Source organism: Tiliqua scincoides, chromosome 5 (genome assembly GCF_035046505.1).
Source record: "Tiliqua scincoides isolate rTilSci1 chromosome 5, rTilSci1.hap2, whole genome shotgun sequence".
NCBI classification, from domain to species: Eukaryota; Metazoa; Chordata; class Lepidosauria; order Squamata; family Scincidae; genus Tiliqua; species Tiliqua scincoides.
In genome coordinates, this window is record NC_089825.1 from 39,523,609 (window position 1) to 39,542,604 (window position 18,996).

At 44.5% G+C, this 18,996-nt stretch overlaps 1 long non-coding RNA gene and 1 pseudogene across 1 annotated transcript; both read right to left on the bottom strand.

Annotated features, from left to right (window-relative positions):
• Positions 1-5,297: 5,297 nt before the first annotated feature.
• On the bottom strand, positions 5,298-5,415 carry LOC136654582 (5S ribosomal RNA; annotated as a pseudogene).
• A 5,638-nt stretch (positions 5,416-11,053) lies between these two features.
• Positions 11,054-13,708, bottom strand: LOC136650951 (uncharacterized). The gene is made up of 3 exons (XR_010794487.1): positions 13,536-13,708; positions 12,511-12,579; positions 11,054-11,224 (listed from the first exon to the last, which is right to left on the bottom strand). It is a non-coding gene; the product is annotated as an uncharacterized lncRNA (long non-coding RNA).
• Between the last annotated feature and the right edge of the window lie 5,288 nt (positions 13,709-18,996).

Here is an 18,996-nt window from a genome sequence, read left to right on the forward strand (position 1 = left end):
AAATATGCAAACCTTGATCATAGTTTCAAGAAATGGGACAGCCCAGTTATCATGCGGGCCACCCGTTCAGCTGTAACACCTCAGCGCAGCTCAGCAGCTGAGAGCAGTTGATGGTGGTACTGGGAGAGACCAAGGGCTGGATAAAGAGCTTCTGCAGGCTGCATCTGGCCCACAGGCCTTATGTTTGACACCCTCTGAACTAAACATCAAAAGTCACTAACAGGACATTCTGAGCTGTGCCACCATCTTCATAGAGAGGAAGAGATCTGAACCTTAGTCACCAATGCACAGCCCAATTAGGGCCCAAGCCTATCCAACTTTCCATCACTAGAGCAGCTGCAATGCAGCCCCAAGGTAAGGGAACAAATGTTCCCATAGGCACAGCAGCACCAGCACTGGAAAATTAGATTGGACTGGGCCCTTAGTCATCTCTGTTTGAGCAATTGATTGCCTCCCTGGTCTGCTGCATGCTTGTCTTCCTGGAGATTTCTCCAGTCTTTCCTTCTGTCTGTCTCCACCATGCATTTGTTTATTGTTATGAATGAATCCATTGAAGAGAACCAGGTTCTAGAGTATTTGGGGCATTTGGTGGGCCGCTGTGAGATACAGGAAGCTGGACTAGATGGACCTATGGCCTGATCCAGTGGGGCTGTTCTTATGTTCTTAGTGGAAGTGATTGGACACTGGACCAGAGCCTCTTCCCAGAAGTTTAACAAGAGCACCAGGAATGCTTTCCATACTGTGTCCCGATGCTATCTTTAAAGTATTTGTGTTGGAGTCAAAAGGACTCAATTTGATTGCAGGGCATTCCTTTACAAGTTCTTTCAGGTCTAGAAAATGTGGACTTACAGTGAAATGACTTATAAAGGGGAATTTTCCCATATAAGAAATAAAGGTTGTATAGGGGTTACCAAGGATTAGCAAAGATAGTGTCTGTGCACAAATCCAAATATCTAGGGAGAGCAAGATACAAATGCTGGAATCCTATAGGCCCAATCCTATCCACTTGGTATGCTGGTGGACCCCAAGGTCCACCATCATGGCACCCTCTCTGTCAGCCTGTAGAATGTCCAATAATCCTTGCATCACCAGCAGTGCAGCACAGACTGTCTGCTGAATCAATTTTGCTGCTGGTGGGGACAGATGGGGGGGATTGAGCTGGGACAGGGTGGTTCAGGGGCAGAGGTGTATCTCTGTGGCACTGGCAGTCACAGAATCTAAACCCCCATCCTGGGCCTGATTCACCCTGTTTGGTGTTACAGTTCTACATCAGCTAAAAAACTGGCATAGAACTGAGGTGATCAGCCAGTGGTTGGAGTGGTAAGCAACATTTGCTCTTTACTTACCTCTCCTGGCTCATCCAGTCCCCTGATGACACTTAGGATTCAGTAGCAGCTGGACCAGATTGGGCCATTACCTGGGAATAAGTCCTATTGATGGGCTTACTTCTGAGTAGGCATGCCTAAGATTCCACCAAAAGACACATTCCCTAATTAATGACACACAATGCCAAAACTCAACAAATTTCAACTCCTCCAAACACAGTGCTGTAATACTGCATGATGAGCTCAGAAGGTGAGGAGAGGAGAAAGACAAGCACATAGGCACAGCACCAGCAAAACATAAATATTCAGCAGTGGCTCCTTAAGAGCTTGGAGGAGAAAAGATTCTGCCCCTCAAGAGTTACTTTTACAGTGCTTTGAAAAGAGTGTCATAAGTAGGCTGCTACACTGGCAACTCATTTGTGGACTCATGGATATGGAAGCTTGTGTGGGTTTTGTATCCAAACATGCGCTACATCCACGGGAAATGCTATATTTCCACATAGGCTTTGGCATGTTTGTTCAGGGCCTAAGGGAGATAACACTTTTAAAAGTGGCTCTTAATCCAATTGGCAGGGGGAAAATGCAGTCACTCCGGTGCTATTGTACAAAAGCATTAAACCAGGGGTGTCCAAAGTTTTTGGCTGGAGGGCCACATCATCTCTCTGACACTGTGTCGGGGGCCAGGGAAAAAAAAAAAGAATTAATTTACATTTAAAATTTGAATAAATTTGCATAAGTTTACATAAATGAATATATTAAAGATGAGCCTATATAAATGAATGAAGGTCCTGCAGTAGCTCAAGGCCTATAAAAGGCCTTGCACAAAGCAAGGTTGGCCTTTCCTTTGCTGCTTCTGCTGCATCACAGACATGAAACAGCAAGCAGTGGAGGGAGCCCTCATCCCACAGCTCACACAAGAGGTCAAACAGTTGCCCTCACGCTAAGAGCAGTTGTGTCGGGCCAGTGCGAGCTCCAGCAAATCTCCGGAGGGCCAGAGGCTCATTGGAGACTGGGGGCTCCCTGAGAGCCGCATTGGAAAGCCTCAAGGGCCGCATGTGGCCCCAGGGCCGGGGTTTGGGCACCCCTCCATTAAACAATAAGGCAAGTTCTGGATTCTTGGGGGCAAGTAATAGATAGAATCCTTACCCTGCAAGTAATGTAAATCCCTACAACGTAACGAACGTAACATTTAAAGCTAATGTTGCATTTAAAGCTACGATTTAAATTCACAGGCACATACCTTGTTGTGAAAAGGTTAAAGAAAATTAAAATAATTGGGATACGGCCAGGGGAAAATGCTTCAAATTGAAATGTAATCTACATTCTAAAATATGGTTTTAATTAGCACATTACAGATTAACAGGGGCAATTTGAAATTATCTCTCTAGATCAAGTCTGTTTCCATAGTAACGGCAACTAATTCCCAAGGCCTGCGGTGTCCATTCGTCATGAACAGGAAAAAAACCCCAAACCAAAACTATAGTTTCCTCATGTATGCTACTAATCCGTTTCTGAAAGGAGCTACCTGAATCTCTTTGGACTTTGGATCTGAGTCTAGAGGTGCTTACCTTTCTCTAAGGCTGCTTAACAACAAGGTCGATTCAAAATTGCAATTCTGCAAACAATGGGTTCCAAATGTGGGCTACAATTTGTTCAGTCACACTATTGAAAGTAAAGCCATCACCAACACAACTGAATAGCTTGTTTCCTCAGTGTAGATGTTCTGATTTTTAAAAATTGCCCAGTCTGCTAAACAGTGGTTCCCAAACCACTGGAGATCTGGAAAGAAATAATATTCATTCATTCATTCATTCATTCATTCATTCATTTATAAGAAATAATAACCAGAAAAAAGACCTTGAAACATTATCTCCCTATATTTACACATGCAGATCTCCAGTGGGTCTCAACCGATTTTTGGTGGATTGTCAAAGGGTAATGGAAAGATCAGCACCTAAAGTTTGCAAGTATGTGTAAATATAGGGAGATAAATGTTTAAAGGTTTTTTCTGGTTATTATTACTTATAAATGAATGAATGAATGAATATTATTTCTTTCTAGATCACCATTTGTTAAAGTTCGGTAAACCTAGATGGGTCCCAATGAATAGAGTGTTGTTTTAAAAAGTGGCTCTCGGTGCTAAAAAGTTTGGAAACCACTGCTGGAAACAATCAGCTGAAAGAGAACGGTGTACCAAATGTGGCTTATCCTTGCTACTACCATGTGAGTGTCATTATATATCTCAAATCAAGGAAACCATGAATATTAGAGTGTCATGCAAGTGAAGCCAACTAACATCAAGAAAGCAATGATCTAGGTGGGCACTGCATGGACATGTTGTTCCATGGTGTGCAGCATATATTACTAGAAATATTCTGACATTCAGGATCCAGAACCCATGAAATACTATTATCACCATGATGAATGCCCTGTATCTCTCCTTCCCCCCTTTTTTGCCTTTTCCCTTATTTTTGTACAATTTTAATCCTTCAGAATCTTCTGGCGTGGTTCAGTAGCCTAAAAGCTGCTGGGACATCATCTTGCAAAAGCCTTTGACCCTTATTTAGAAGTGCCAGCCCTTCCATGATGCAAATGAGCCCATGCACATCAGGGGGAAGACTGGGGCCCAAGTGGAGGAGTGGGGATAGACTTCCACAAGACTTTCCTCATGAGTAGGGTCCTTGCTCCCTCTGCTGGGCATTACTACTTACTACACACAATTTGGTCAAGCTATTTCTTTATGTCTATCCAGTCAGAGTTCAAGTATTTTGCATCAGTCTGCTTGCAGTGCATTTTTCTACCCCCTATTCTGTTCCCTTTTTGCTTCATGATTTAAATAGTTCTGATCTCTTAATATCTATAGGGAAAGCCACTTGAATTATCCAGACTAAGTTGTATGTCACATTTTTGCAACCTGACCCTGTCTATAGAACCACAGATATGTTTGACAAGGCATTTGAGAGCCACTGCACACAGTCTTCTTAATATACAGAGGTAATCTCATAAATAACATTTACATCAGCGTGTGTGAAGAGCACATATGTGCACATCACATCACAAATGTGCGCACATCACATTGCAAATGTGCATCAGGACTTTCAACAACTAATTTGTGGAAAAATATTTGCTTCACACTTCACACAGGATATTGTGCACAGCTTTTCCTTCAAGGAGATGAATTTTGGAGTTGAAGCATCATGTTTCAAGGAGCCCAGAGAGGCTGTCACATCAATTTCTGGAAGGCTTCAACTCAAAGCTCCTGCATTTTATGCCTTTAACACAGTTTATATTATATACAAGAGGGGTCCCATATCCGCGGATCCCCTATTTGTGATTTCACTTATCCACACTTCTGCAGCTGTGGGGGCCCCCGCATCTCCTCCAGAGACTCTTCTGAGTCCCTCAGAGGCCGTGCATGTCTCTCTGCAGTCTCAGAATGAGTGTTTCAAGGGAGTGGGGAATACTTCCAGTTTTTCGGCAAAACCAGAAGTGATGTTTTTCTACCTTTAAAAGGTATTATGAGGACAAGGGAAGCCCTCAGTGGCTTCCAACGGCACGGGGGAAGGGCAGGGATGCCCAAAGGCATGGGGCACAGGGGGCATCCCGCATATCTGTGGTTTCAGTTACTGGGGCACCACTATATGTCTTTTATGAGGGTGTTAAGCTGTCTTCTATTTTTAAGCATTTTGTCTATTTACTTTCTTATTGCAATGAATGTTGTGAGCCACCCTGGGTGTGCCAATATTGGGGGAAAGACTGCATAAATATTTTAAATAAGTAAATATACACATTTTCCTGTGACTTGGAAAATTTTTAGTAAATGTCATTATAACTATTCAGTTAATGAAGAAGATGAAGCTGTACTACTGAGCTGTAGTACTTGAGCTATAGTATCTACAAAATGCACGTGAATGTTTGTGACTGTTTATAGAACATGGTTGACAACCTTCAGTCTTGAAAGACTATGGTATAAGCCTACAGCACCCGGTATTCCCAGATAGTCTCCCATCCAAGTACTAACCAGGCCTGACCCTGCTTAGCTTTTGAGATCAGACGAGATCCAGCATGTGCAGGGTAACAGAACATTGGTTATGGGAAAAAGTGCTCTTTTCCACCATGCATACCTACTTTATGGAGTTCAGTGCTAATAAGCATAGTGATGGCCACTAGCCTATAATGCTTTTCAAAAGGCAAGAGGAGTGGTCCAGAGGTTGAGCTGCCTTCCTGCCTGGCTGCCTGAAGCTGAATGGGAGCAATTCAATTCATGCCCGGAAGGGAGACTGGAAGTCACTGACATGACCCTTGTGAGAAAGAGGATTCACTGGAGTGCTGCGGTGAGTGAACAGAATGGAACGTTGAGAATGTCAGTTGGCAAGAATGTTAAAAACTTGAGATCCTGCCTGATGTGATTTGTAGCTGTGGAAGCTCATGGGCGTGTGCTATGGAGCTAAGAGCGATGACTACACCGTGGAAGGGAAACACCTGGGGACTTAAAAGTTTCTATATGTGAGTAGAACACTACTGAAGGACATCAGGTCTAGGCCAGCCTGGCTATGTACACAGCCTTGAGTAATTGCTGATGAGAATATCTGATAGTGAGAAAGGTGCTATACAACTAACAAACAAATGCATGATATAAATTCATCAAAGGTTAGTCTGTCCTGGGAAGTTAGCCATGATAGCACAATGTCACCTAGGTGCTGAGATGACAATTTCCCTCTGAATTGTGAGGTCAAAACAGTGGTATGTTCAGCTTGTGCACTTCTAGCTGCCCACTGCTACAAGCCGGGTACTGGTCCAATATCTGCTGAATCTACTGAAATGGGGGGCGCGTGTCTCCCTAGCAATGCCACCAGAACTACAGAGGTCAATTCAGTGTTGATTTCAGTCATAGTATAGGATTCATAATCCTACAGATCCTGTGCTGGATGAATGAAATCATTTCCCCCTCATCTTATAGCCATGATTGCTATCATGCTGCTACTGGGCTCATTTTGTGGTGTTGGTGTTGCCCTGGGTAAATGGCCTTACAAGTCCTCTAAAGGGCTGCCTACTCTCAGAAGAACTATTTTCAAACAATACCATCATGTTATATATCAATGCATAATTTCATGCAGAATGCAATGGAACAAACTGTGTTGAAATATCTCTAGTCCATCAAAAGTTACAGCCAAAAAACAGAGGTGGGGTGACAGTGCATCACCATGCCAACAGCTCAGGGCATTGCCCCACTCACTGCATGGAAGGAGGTACATGGGGCGGGGGGGGGGGTGATGTGCTGGCCTCCCGCACCAGGTGACACAAACCATCATAATCCCACTGCCCCAGAGCCATGTTTGCCTAATGTTGTCATTTAGTTCCCTCCTAGTGCCAGGCAAAGTCTATCCTGTTCTCTTGGGCCTTTAACTTGTATTGTATGCCCTTGGCTACAGTTTTACCATTTAGAGATGCTTTTAATTTCATGCTGGGAGCCACCTTGATAATTTATTGATAAGGCACTTATCAATCCCAGAAGCAAACAAATAAATACAGGCTGTTTCTGGGAGTGCGGTCAGCTGAAAGGGTGGGTGGAAGCGTGCCAGTGCAACACTTTTCCCTACAAAACCTCCTCCCCAACCCATCCCAGATGGCCTGGCCAAGTGAAGGTGAGAAGGGAGTCAAAAGAGACTGGGCTGTGACAGTATTGCTCAGCAGTTCCCTTTCATTGCATCCCAAACCACCCAAGACAAGATGACTGGATAAAATCTGCCCTACTCCCTGACACTCCACACTTCATCCTGTTGGGTGGCTCCTAACATGCAATGACCCTTCCCACACTGATCGATTTAACAAATCCCCCCACCTTTTTATTTTTAGCTTCCATGCTCTGTGACTGATCCTCCCGATGCAGTTTCTGCAGCTTGTTGCTTCTGCTGCTGGCTGCTGCTGCTTTTTCATTATCGAGAAGCCTTCGCGGTAAGCAGGCAAATGATGAGCTGGAGAGAAGTGATGTGGATCTTCACACATGTTCCTCCAGCATCAGATTGCTGAGGATGGAGTCCATGTGCTGAATGTGCTATCCCTGGCCCTGCCTTTGGTAATCCAGACACCAATTTGGTGCCTGCAGGTAGAAACCAGGTAAAAAAAATGCCCACACCTACATTCATGGGTGGAGGGGTGACATCATTTTATATTTTAAAATGCAAAGTACATCAAAAGTATGCAGGACAAAATTGACTTTCTTGTTTGATATAGGATGGCCTAGGGAAAAAATGTAAGGTGAATATTTAAACTGGTCAGTTAATAACTTTAACAATTCCAGTTTTTCAGTCTGTTCCTCCAGAGAGCAATACATAATCAATCATGGGGCAAGTGCTATAGGTTTGAATTTTAAATAGTGCAGATCCATTTTTTTCCTCTCTCTTCTTTAGGTTACTGAACAATACTTCTCCAAGGACAGTTTAATGGAGTTGTTGAATGCTTTCTAAATGTTTTAAATACAGTGATTAGGCCCGGGTCCTATTGGGGACATACTGCTGGAGCTAGCTTTTTGGCAGCTAGCTTTATTGATATCACAAATAGTGAAGTGCCATTTTGCATAGCTGGGCCACTGCTGCAAGTGGTGAACAGCCTCACAATGATCTCTGGGGCTGGTAAATCAGCATAGGGATCAGGTGGAAGGTGGGTGGAACAAAGTGGGGAGGGGGTGCAAAGGGGGCAGATCAAGGCCATGAAGGGGGTGGCATCAGTGGCAGTGATGCCGCAGATATCCTATCCCCTTCCCAACCTCCATCAGCTTTCCTGGGTCCACTTGGCCTTATGCCAGCAAAAGAGCTGGTGCTGGTCTGAGCCGGCATGGAGGCTTGGCATGGAGGCTTACCCAGGCAAGAGAACAACTGTTGCCTTATCCAGTGGAGACCACCAGTACAGATCCCCCCCTTCCCTGAAAGGATGCAGCATACACTCCAGTGACACAGCTGCATCAGTGGGGGGGGGGTTTAGTTAGCATTGGGCTGCCCATCTGTAGCTGTTATTACACAGATTGGCATAGGTTATGGAATTACAAAGAATATTTTGCATGGGGACAATGTGCACTAATGAAATTGCTTCCAGTACCATGATGTATAAAATTATAGAGGCTGCACGTATCAACCTGCAGCTTTTTTTTTTTTTTTAAAGGTATACAACAAGACAGATGGAAAAGGGGAAAATAAAAATGAATCTTCAACACACAGGGAAGGAAAGGTCTCTTCACTGGGCTTTAAGCCACTCGTTTTAGAAAGAGCTTCAAATGGTTTTGGATTCTCCTTCAGGAATTGCCCTCTAGGATCCATGAGTGAGAATTTTTTGATGGTGAGTTAATCAATTATGATTCTTTAGAAAATAGCCATTAGTTGTAGATATGTTTGTGAGCAGTAATGAAGAACATTTTTGCAGTACAGAATGGCTCCAATAAAATGTTATATCTGGAATAACATTCTGGGGTGACTTGATTTTGTCTACCTGTTTGACTAGTTGATAAATATTTGAAATGAATGATCTGGAGCTTCATTAGGAACTTGTCTGAGTTTTCACAACTGAAATCAATAGTGCTCTTGGTTCCTACTAATCAGGTTCCTCAGCTGCTCCCTACAAGCAGTTCGCAGCAAACTATTTTGTAAAGTTTGGTCATGGACACTCTGAAGAAATTGTCTTGCACTGACTTTGCATATTTACAATTCTCTTTAGCAGGTTGAAGAGACTGGAAATGCACGAGGTATGTTTTCCCCTTGAATGTTGTCTCCTTTAAATAATATAAAAACCACAATTAATATCTGAAATATTTATTTCTGATCCACAGAACAAGTTCCTGACTTTTTCTTGGTTTTAGACAATGTGTTTTGAAACATTGATATTTTGAACACATTTAGCAGGGGCAGGTCTGAGTAGACTTGTTGCTGCGGCTGGGGCTCTCCTCCTGGCAAGGGGAAGTTGTGATCCTGCAGGATGAGCAGGGGGGCAAAAGCCCAGGGATCACATCTCAGGGCCCTGTGGGGCAGCACTGCCATGTCTTCCACACTACTGCTGCCACTTCCACCTGCTCCCTGGAGCTGTTCTGCAGGCCGGTGAAGACTTGCACTGCACCCCACTGCTCCAAAAGTGTTCTGAGGCCCTCCAGAACACCCTTAAACAGGACTTCTGGTTTTCCATTGGAAAACCAAAGTGCTGTTTAACAGTGCTCTGGAGGCCTCAGAATGCTTTCAGAGCACTCAGGAATAATGCATGAGGCTCTGTATGGCTGGGTAAGTAACCATCCATGGGGGGAGGACATGTTGCAGGGGTCAGCATGTTGCAGTCCTGTGCTCCGGGGCAGCACAGGGACCAGGTTCACAACTGGCAAGAGGACAAATGGAGAAGATTTCTAGCCAGCAAAATTCCCTTATGGGATGCAGCACGAGCCATGCCGAAGTGCTGCATCAGCACAGGGGAATTTTGTTAGGATTCAGCTGCCCAACAAAGACAATTCAAAGGCTTTCCATCGAGCCACGACATTTATATTCTCCAGCTGTAATGCAAACAAATGCTAATGTTCTTATGGCCGGTCTTGACTAAGGTCTCAATTCCATCCAACTTTCTAATGCTCATGCAGCTATACAGTGGGGCATGCACTAGATCCTGCAGTGAGAGGGCAGTCACGGAGACCTCTTCAAAGTAAGATAACATTTGTTTCCTTACGTCGGGACTGCATTGTGGCTGCATTGGAGCTGGAAAATTGGATAGGATTGGGCCCTAAAGGTATCTGGAGCCTGGTTGGCATCCTTCAGTCTTGGAAGACTATGGTATCGTGCTCTGAATGGTGGTTCTGGAACAGAGTGTCCTCTCCAGTGCGCGAAGCCTGGGTAAAGTAGATATGGAGGATAGACTGTTTCCCATGCAGCAAATCCCCCCTCTCCACGTCGCTGAAATGGTCCAATGGAAAGGCAGAGGCTAATACAGTTGGTTCCAGCGGCGTCGCAGGAGTTGCAAGAACGTGACTGTGTTCAGCCATGAACTGCCTCAGGGACTCCGGCTCTGGATTTTGCCTTGAGGTTGACTCCTAAAGCCTTTTCCTTAACTGGATGTAGCCACAAGGCAGTGGAGGTTTGGGATCAGAGTTTTCCTTCTCTCAGATGAGCTGCCTTCCCAGGCTAACGAGTCCCATCTACCCGGTGGCTGTTTAGTCGCCTCTTAAGACAAGTACAGCCAAACTGAGGGCCTATTCTTATCCCCAGCCCCCAGGGGAAATCTGGAGCCTAGTATCTAGCATAAAGACAAATGCAGTGTGGTTAATATTTTGAATCTTAAGTTTTTACAACATAATGGCTATCAAAATGCTTATACTGTGTATTTTTTCTTCTCAGGGGAGCCACAAAGCATCATTTCTGTCTCCTATATCCAGGAAGGAGGGCCTGCTTCCCAAGCCGGTTTATGCATAGGTGCATTTCTCTTCCCTGTACTAGAAGTGTTGAAATGCATGATTTGCTGAGCTTGTGTGATGTCGTTCCATCTGGTTCAGAAACAAAGCTGTCAGAGTCTTTGCTTCTCAGGGTGTTTGATGCAAGGAATGTTGCTAATTTGGCTGGGATATCAGCTTATTCAGCACATTGTCAAGGTTTGGGTTGTTTGATTTTAATCATTGCTGTTAAGAAAAAACACCACATTTTCCTTTTATAAAACTGACAGTCTGTTTAATTCTTGTTAGAAATGGAAGAGATTTCATTTTTCATCTTATAATGTGTGAAGTGGGACTAGAAAACCTTGCATGTATTGAAGTCTGGGAACACTAATTCACATGCCAAGGTTACAGATCTCACCCATGTTTCTTTGGACACTGCAGTAGATGTGGGGATAGAAGACTATGGCATTTCTTTGTAATACTCAGATTGACTCTTGGATTCCTCCTGTCAAGAAAAAAAAATGATGTGATACTCTGCTTAGGTCAGGGGTGCTCATACTTTTTTGGCTCGAGAGCTACTTTGAAACCCAGCAAGGCCCGGAGATCTACCAGAGTTTTTTTTACAATGTTCGCGCCATCATAACGTATAACATTTATGTGTACAATGTATGTTGGTGTACCTTGAGCCCCACTGAGTATAACAGGACTTACTCCTGACTAGACATGCCTAGGATTAGGCTGTGAGGCTGCAATCCTAGCCACACTTACTTGGGAGGCACCTGAAGGGGGGGTCGGCACTCCGCGATCTACTCATTTTGCCTCGCGATCTACCGGTAGATCGCGATCCACCTATTGAGCACCCCTGGCTTAGGTGTATTTTGCTTCCTTTAGGTGACAACATCATTTGTGTAAATGGCAGAAGTGTTCTAGGGAGGACTTGCTCCCAAGTAGCCACTTTAATTCAAAACTGGTAAGATATTTTGTAAATTTTATAATTTTAAATCACACAGAAGCACCTAGAGAAAGGAGAATGGCTCTTATGTATATAGTATAATGATGTATATCATGAGTCACCACAGATTTACAGAGTTAGATGGGGCCAAAAAAAAAAAAAACCAAAAAAAAAACCCTCATGTCTTCACTACCTATCATAGTTCAGGGCAGGCCACTGGCCCAACATTCAGCCCTTATATTCTCAAAATGTACATGTAGCCCAATCCTACTCCAAAAGACATGTGCTGCATCCTATGTTGGGGGGGGGGACGTGACCTGAAGGCAATCTGAGGTAAATAAAAATTACCTTGACAGGCACCTGCTGGAGATGCTGTAGGACAGTGGTTCTAAAACGTTTTAGCCCAGGACCCATTTTTAGGATGACAATAGGTTGGGACCCACTGGAAGTGATATCATTAACCTGGAAGTGATGTCATGGCCAAAAGCGACATCATCAAGCAGAAAAAAATTTTAACAGTCCTAGGCTGCAGACCTATCCATGCTTACCCAAGAGTAAGCCCCATTGACTATTATTAAAAGCACATTGTAGCCTGTTAAAAGAGATCTCCCCAAATGCAGTCACATACCATGTTGGCATCAAGTCTAATGCACTAAAAATAAAATATAGAAATGAATGGGGACCCATCTGAAATTGGCTTGCGACCCATCTAGTGGGTCTCGAACCCATAGTTTGAGAAACGCTGCTCTAGAATTTCCTATTTCAGGCAGGGGGTTGGACTAGATGACCTTGTAGGTCCATTTCAACTTTATGCTTCTATGAAAATATTTTTTACTTACCTCTACGTAAGCCTCAGGGCTGCCTGTGGGTCTCCTTGGACATACACCACCTATTTTGATTGTGGGTATCTGAAGAGGGGGAAAAGATGAAAGGTTTTTGTTTTTTTTAAAAAGGTGGATAAGATCTGAGATGTGCCATTGCCACCATATCCACCCCGTTCCACTCCCTCCCTGCCTCCAGTTCCTTCCGTTCCTCTCTGCCCACAATTTGCCCACTGGCTTACCTGCTCTGGACCATGTTGTCAGCTATGGCAGTGGCTCACCACTGCCAGTGTGCCATGTGCACTGCTGTATGGCCTCTTACAACAGGGGATAGGATTGGGCCATTGATGGGTAATTCTTATTGAAATGAATTGGATTGAATGGGGTCCTAAAATGATTGTTATTGCACTGTAGGCCAAAGTCTACATTTCATGAGGTTTTTCTTCAGACACACCAACCAAGTTTCCAAGAAAGAGCGCAAACCTGATTCTAGCTAAATTCTCTTGAATTCTGGAAAAGTGCAGTAGCCTGAATGTATGGGTTGTCTTGTGAAGGAAACATAATGCAATTCACTTGTGACAGTGACACAAATCTTCCCTCCCCCCCCCCCAATATTGAGTAGCTGAATAGAAGTATAAAGAAGTACTGAGATGGTCAATCAGAACAATTCTTTATATATATTAGTCAGAAATTAACAGCCCAATTCAACCCCCCCACTGGCCCAGAGCATGTAGTGCTGCCAACTGAGCGCCCACTGCATGCCCTGGGTCAACTGGGAACCATAAACAAGTTCTTTACTTACCTGTATAGAACTGGGAATCACACAGTTCTATACACGCAAGTAAAGAACTTGTTTGTGTACCTCACCGTAGGCCACCTGGTCCCCAGTGGGTCTCCTCAGACCTGCACCAGCTCTTTTGCTGGTGTAAGTCTGAGGAAACTCCTGGGGAAGAGAACAGAGGATTCTATGTGCATGGCTACTGTTGAGATCCACCCCCTCTCCACCCCAGTCCACCCTTGATCCTCCCCTGATACCAACTTACCTACAGCAGCAGAGATTCTGTGAGCCGCAGGTGCCCGTGTGTGGCCTCCCAGCCTTCGGTCTGGTGTCAGATGTCTGGAACTGCTGCTATACCAGCACCACACAGGATGTAATGATGGATCATGAGATGTAATACATTTCCTTCTTCCTCACAGCTCCATCTTGGAATTAACCATTATACCAAACAAGGAAGACATGCTTAACCTGGTATGTTAGATTTTTGAAAAGAAAACCAGATCAGATTGTTCCATAAATGCTCAAAACATTTTGGACTCTTTAACTAGCATTGCAAATAAGTCGGATCCCTGAATCATGTCCCATAGTTCTGAACACACTTAATACAAATGAAAGGCCAGTTGTGAATAAAACTGTAGAAATATAAGAAGCAAGCTATTTTCAAAGCAGAATGGTTCCCAGCAAAAGTTAGATTGAGGGAATCCTTTTAGGTTTCTCTTGACTTCAAGAAGTTTCAAATTTATTTTTATTTTCTGGAAGATAGTCAGTACCTGAATTCTAATCCCATGTACTTGGAAGGTGTACATCATATTCCATTGTTTCCACTGAAATTTCCCTAAGTGGGGGGCCAATTCACAACACAATCCTATACTTACCCTGCCTGCCCTGGTCCTATACTTAGCCTATGCAGGCTGGGGCTTTCCCCAGGGCAAGGGGACAAATGTCCCCTTACCTCGAAGAGACCTCCAGCCTGAACACTTTGAGCATAGGATGCCATGTGGCTGAGCTGGCCCCACTGCATTGGTGCTGGTTAGGATTGGGCTGCCCAGCTGCAATCCCATGCACATGCGTCTAGGAGTAAGCCCCACTGAACACAATGGGACTTACTTCTGAATACACATGCCTAGGCTTGGGCTTTAAGTTTCATTTTCAATCTTCTGTTTGCAGGCATATCCCCAGGACACCTACAGGAATGGCACCACTGATCCAGTGCCCATATAAGAGGAAGGAAAGCTGCTAACTCCAACCCACCTGGGGATTTCATTCCATTCACAGAGGGCCGAAACTGCTGTTTTCATATTTCATTTTCCATCAGTTTACTTGTATTCCTTTTCTCTACCCCCATTCCCCTCCTTTTTTCTTTTGTATTCTTAATAAACTGCTTATATTTTGACTCTTTGCATACCTAGTCTATGTTCACAGGGCCTAGGGTACAGTGTGACACTGACAGCGACCCAAGACTATAATAAAAACATTTCATTGAAATATCTGTCTATATTTCATTGAAATATCTCTATCTGCTTGTCTGAGTGGGGGCGTCAATGCATGCAGGAGGATGGGGCATAGCTACTTTGGGCTCTGCTAACTCTACTTCTTGAGTGCTATTAAATTTAACTTTGGGACTTCCTGGCTTAAACTATATAATCTTAACCATTCCACTGCACCAGCCCTCCTCTAAACAATGCGTCAAGGCATGCTCTTGATGGCCTCTTTACCCACACATATGTGGGTCCTTTGATGTGCATTCAAATGTGCGGTGTGCCTGCAAGTGTATCTCAGGAGTCTCAATTGTGACATAACTTGCCAAAATTTAAGATGCACGTAAGCCTGGCACAGATGTGCATTGAACACATGGGGAGTCAGAGCCTGCAGCTGGGGGGGAGGCAGAGCCTGCAGCCTCTGCCATACACATGCTGGTTGGATGCACAGAACCAAGCATCTTAAGAGAGATGGTGTGTGCTACCTTGTCATCCCAGTGCTGCAGGGCTAGAAATATTTGGACAGCATCACTTCTTCAAATTTGGTTCTGCAGTAGAGTGGCTAAGAGGCTGAGCTGCCAATCTGAATGTCCCTGATTCAGATCTTGCCTCTGCCAGGAAAGCATTAGGCAAGGTGCTCCTTCTCAGCTTCAGCTACAATATGGGGAAAGTAATACAGAGTTGTTGTAGGAAGTGAATCAAGATAATACAGGCAAAGCACTTTGCATACTCAAAAAATGCAACCACTAATTATTCTTTGTTCTCCTTTACTTAAAGGGTTGCCTGTTCAGGAATATCACAGCCCCATAGACCTGAGCTTTGGGTAAAGGAAGTACAGATGTCCTTTTATCTTTACATAACTAAAAAAAAAAAACCTTGTGCTGATTCAGAGCTCAACCGTGCTGTACTGTAGCGCAAGTGCGCCCTCTAGTGGAAATAAAAACCTTTAACCATGTAACTGATCAGTACCGTATTTTTCGCTCCATAAGACACACTTTCCCCCCCCAAAAAGTGGGGGGAAAAGTGTGTGCGTCTTATGGAGCAAATACTGCAAAAAAAAAACAAAAAAAACTCCGCCCCAGCCCTGGCCCCGCCCACTTGCTCTGCTCTGCTTCCCAGTCAGAGGCTACTCAGAAGTAAGTCTCAGAGTCACTGGGGCTCACTCCCAGGAAAGCGTGGGTGGGGTGGCAGTCTCACTGCCCAATCCTGTGCATGCCTACTCTGAAGTAGGTCCCATTAGAGTCAGGGGGGCTTACTCCCAGGAAAGCCTCTCTCTCCCCCCCCCCCAAGCCTGGAGCATCACAGCCTCTCTTTCCCTCCCACCCCAAGCCTGGAGCATCACCACTTCTCTGCAACACAAACACTTTCCCCCCTCTCTCACACACAAAGGCTGCCCCCTTCTCTTACACACACAGATGCTCTGCCCCCCCCCCACACACACTCACTCACACAGCAGGGGAGGGGCGCTTTCACTCACCTCATCCAGCATCTGAATGTAAGCCCCCCCATCACAAAGAAAAAACTGTCTCCTTGGTCAGAATGCCAGTGTTTGCTTATTGCACAAGCCCCAGGTAAGGCTCGGTTCTCACCATAAATCCAGAGGTTTGTTGTGTCTTGAGAATTCAAGTTGTGGTTGGACTTTCCACTTGTTCATTTATATTGGAATCACGGAAAAACTGGCGAGGAGGTAGATGTGGTGTCAGCAGTGGCCCCTTTAAGGGTAAGGCCTGGGCATTCAGCAGAGTGTGCTGCACAGCTGCAGCCACTGGAAGGCAATAGGGCCCTCAGGGATATAAGGAGTACCTGAGGCAGAAAGGGTTTGTGGGTTTTGAAGGAGTGCAGGTTGGAGAGGAGACTGACTGGGTTTATTGAATTTGGAATCTGACTGGACTTGGATACCCTGATGGATTTGACTGACCGTGGACTGTAATTTGGCTTATTGGTTCTGGACTCTGATTTGGCAACTCTGATTGATGGGACTGATTTACTTGGCATCTGTGGACTGGAACTGGACTCACTTTTGCTTGCTGCACTGGTGAGTTGCACAAGGGGGACTGATCAGCCTTAAGTGGGCATGAGGCCCAGTGGATTGGGATTTGGCAGAACATCATTGTAGCAGAAAGATAATGTGATCCCTTATTTGTGTGCACCTGCTTTTGTGAGCTTCATAAATTCTGACTCTAGCAATGATGAGTTCGTGGGGTTTCCAGAAAACTAGAGTACTCAAACCTTTAAGTCTCTCCATTTGTTAGTGACAGTGATAATGGTTCTTAATGCCACTGTTGACTGCTGTTCACTTTACATGGTTCAAATGTTATTCTGTTATAGTTTATTTTATTACACTATTTGGTTCAGAATATTTTTTTCCTGTTTTCTTCCTCTAAAAACTAGGTGCGTCTTATGGAGCGAAAAATACGGTAATTTCCATGCCATATGAAGAGGACTTAATAAGGCTATTAATAATCAAGCAGACATACTAGCAAGCCACATAACCACCCACTGTCTAAAGCATTGCCTACTACAAGTCAAGAGGGCCTCTTCTTTAAAACAACATCCAGGGATTAGGTGTTTCTTAGCTTCCCTAAGCAACCTGCTGCAATTATATTCTTACAACTGGAAACTTTTTCTGCACTAATGTTCATGTTACATCTAAATCAGGGCAACTCACGTGCTCTCTTTGGGCTTCAACATTTAGGAACACCAGCAAACTTGCAAATTTTAAGAAATTAAGACAGCTCTCTTCACATTAAACTTTTAAATATAAAATTTATATTTATTTCTTTGGAATGTATGACTCTGCCATACTGAGTTACAATATTGGCCCAGCTAGCTTAGTATTGATGACACTGACCCAAATCCTAACCAACTTTCCAGCACTGACATAGCTGTGCCAATGGGGCATGCGTTGTATCCTGTAGTTGGGTGGCAGTCACAGAGGTCTCCTCAAGGTACAGGAATGTTTGTTCCTCTACCCCAGAGCTGCATTTCCCTTTCATTGGCGCTGGAAAGTTGGTTAGGATTGCACCCACTATCTGGTAGCATATTTCCAGGGTTTCAGATGATTACTTCCCAGCCATACCTGAAGATGCCAGGGATTGAACCTAGGACTTCCTATGTGCAAAGCAGATGCTTGACCACTGAGTTATGGTAGGGTTATAATACAGGGTGAATCATAATGGTCTCCAGGATTTTAGTGTGCCCTTACATTGAAATGGAAAAGGATAGGGTCACAAAGTTAACAGCAATGAAAAGAGAAGTGTTCAAAAAATTTTAAAAACCTTACAAATGCTAGATGTGTCTGCCCCTCTCCCTAAGCTAGCTGGGCCACAGCAAGTGTCTATCCTATAATCCATTCAACTCATACTCACACTAGCACTGCCTGGTCCACCTGAGTGATAGCTGTGTGATGCACAATTCCTAGGGCAGCACAAACATCTTCGCCTTAAATAGCCCCAGAGGAAACTGAGTGCAAAAGCGCTGCTGAACCACAATAATTGACTTGGCCAGATGTCATCTTGATGGAGAGGAACTCCCCCTACCATCCAAGGATGTGCCAATTCCCCAGCGTGCAAGCATACAAAACTTGGAGACGGTATTGGAGTTGTGGAAGATATTACGAGGAGATCGAATGCGGTGTCAGCAGTGGCCCTTTGCTCTGGTGAATCTGGGGAACTCAGGATTAAGGCCTGGGCTTTCAGCAAAGGGTGTGCTGCACAGCTGCAGTTGCTAGTGATAGCCAGGTCATTACAGGGCTAAAAGCAGCACCTAGAGCAGTGAGAGTGTGTGGGTTATACCTGGAGAGATAGGAGTCTTGCTGACTTACTGGCACACTGACTGAGGAATGGACTAACCAGACAGACTGCTGAGTGGTGGAGAGCTGAGAAGGTGCTGCTGTACCTGAAAGAACTGCTGCTTGGAAAATTGGGAGGAGGGCTCCTGCAGCCTTACAGGAAAGCCACCTACTAGTCATCTTCCTGCTGGTGATGGGGCTCGGCAGTATGTGTATATGCTGCTAGAGCTAGCTATGCTTGAGGTGAGGGAGGGGCTAATTAGCTTGAAGCAGGCATAAGTTCTCTAGGGCAAAGCCAGAACAGGAATTGGGCAAAACAGACTATCACCATGTGCTGTGTTTCCGTATCCCTTACATCACCCAAATCGTCCAAGATCATTATGGCTTACCCTGTACCCATCCTCAACTCTATAAAGCAGGTTAGCTAGGGATTTCAAAACTGAGTCCACCACAAGTAT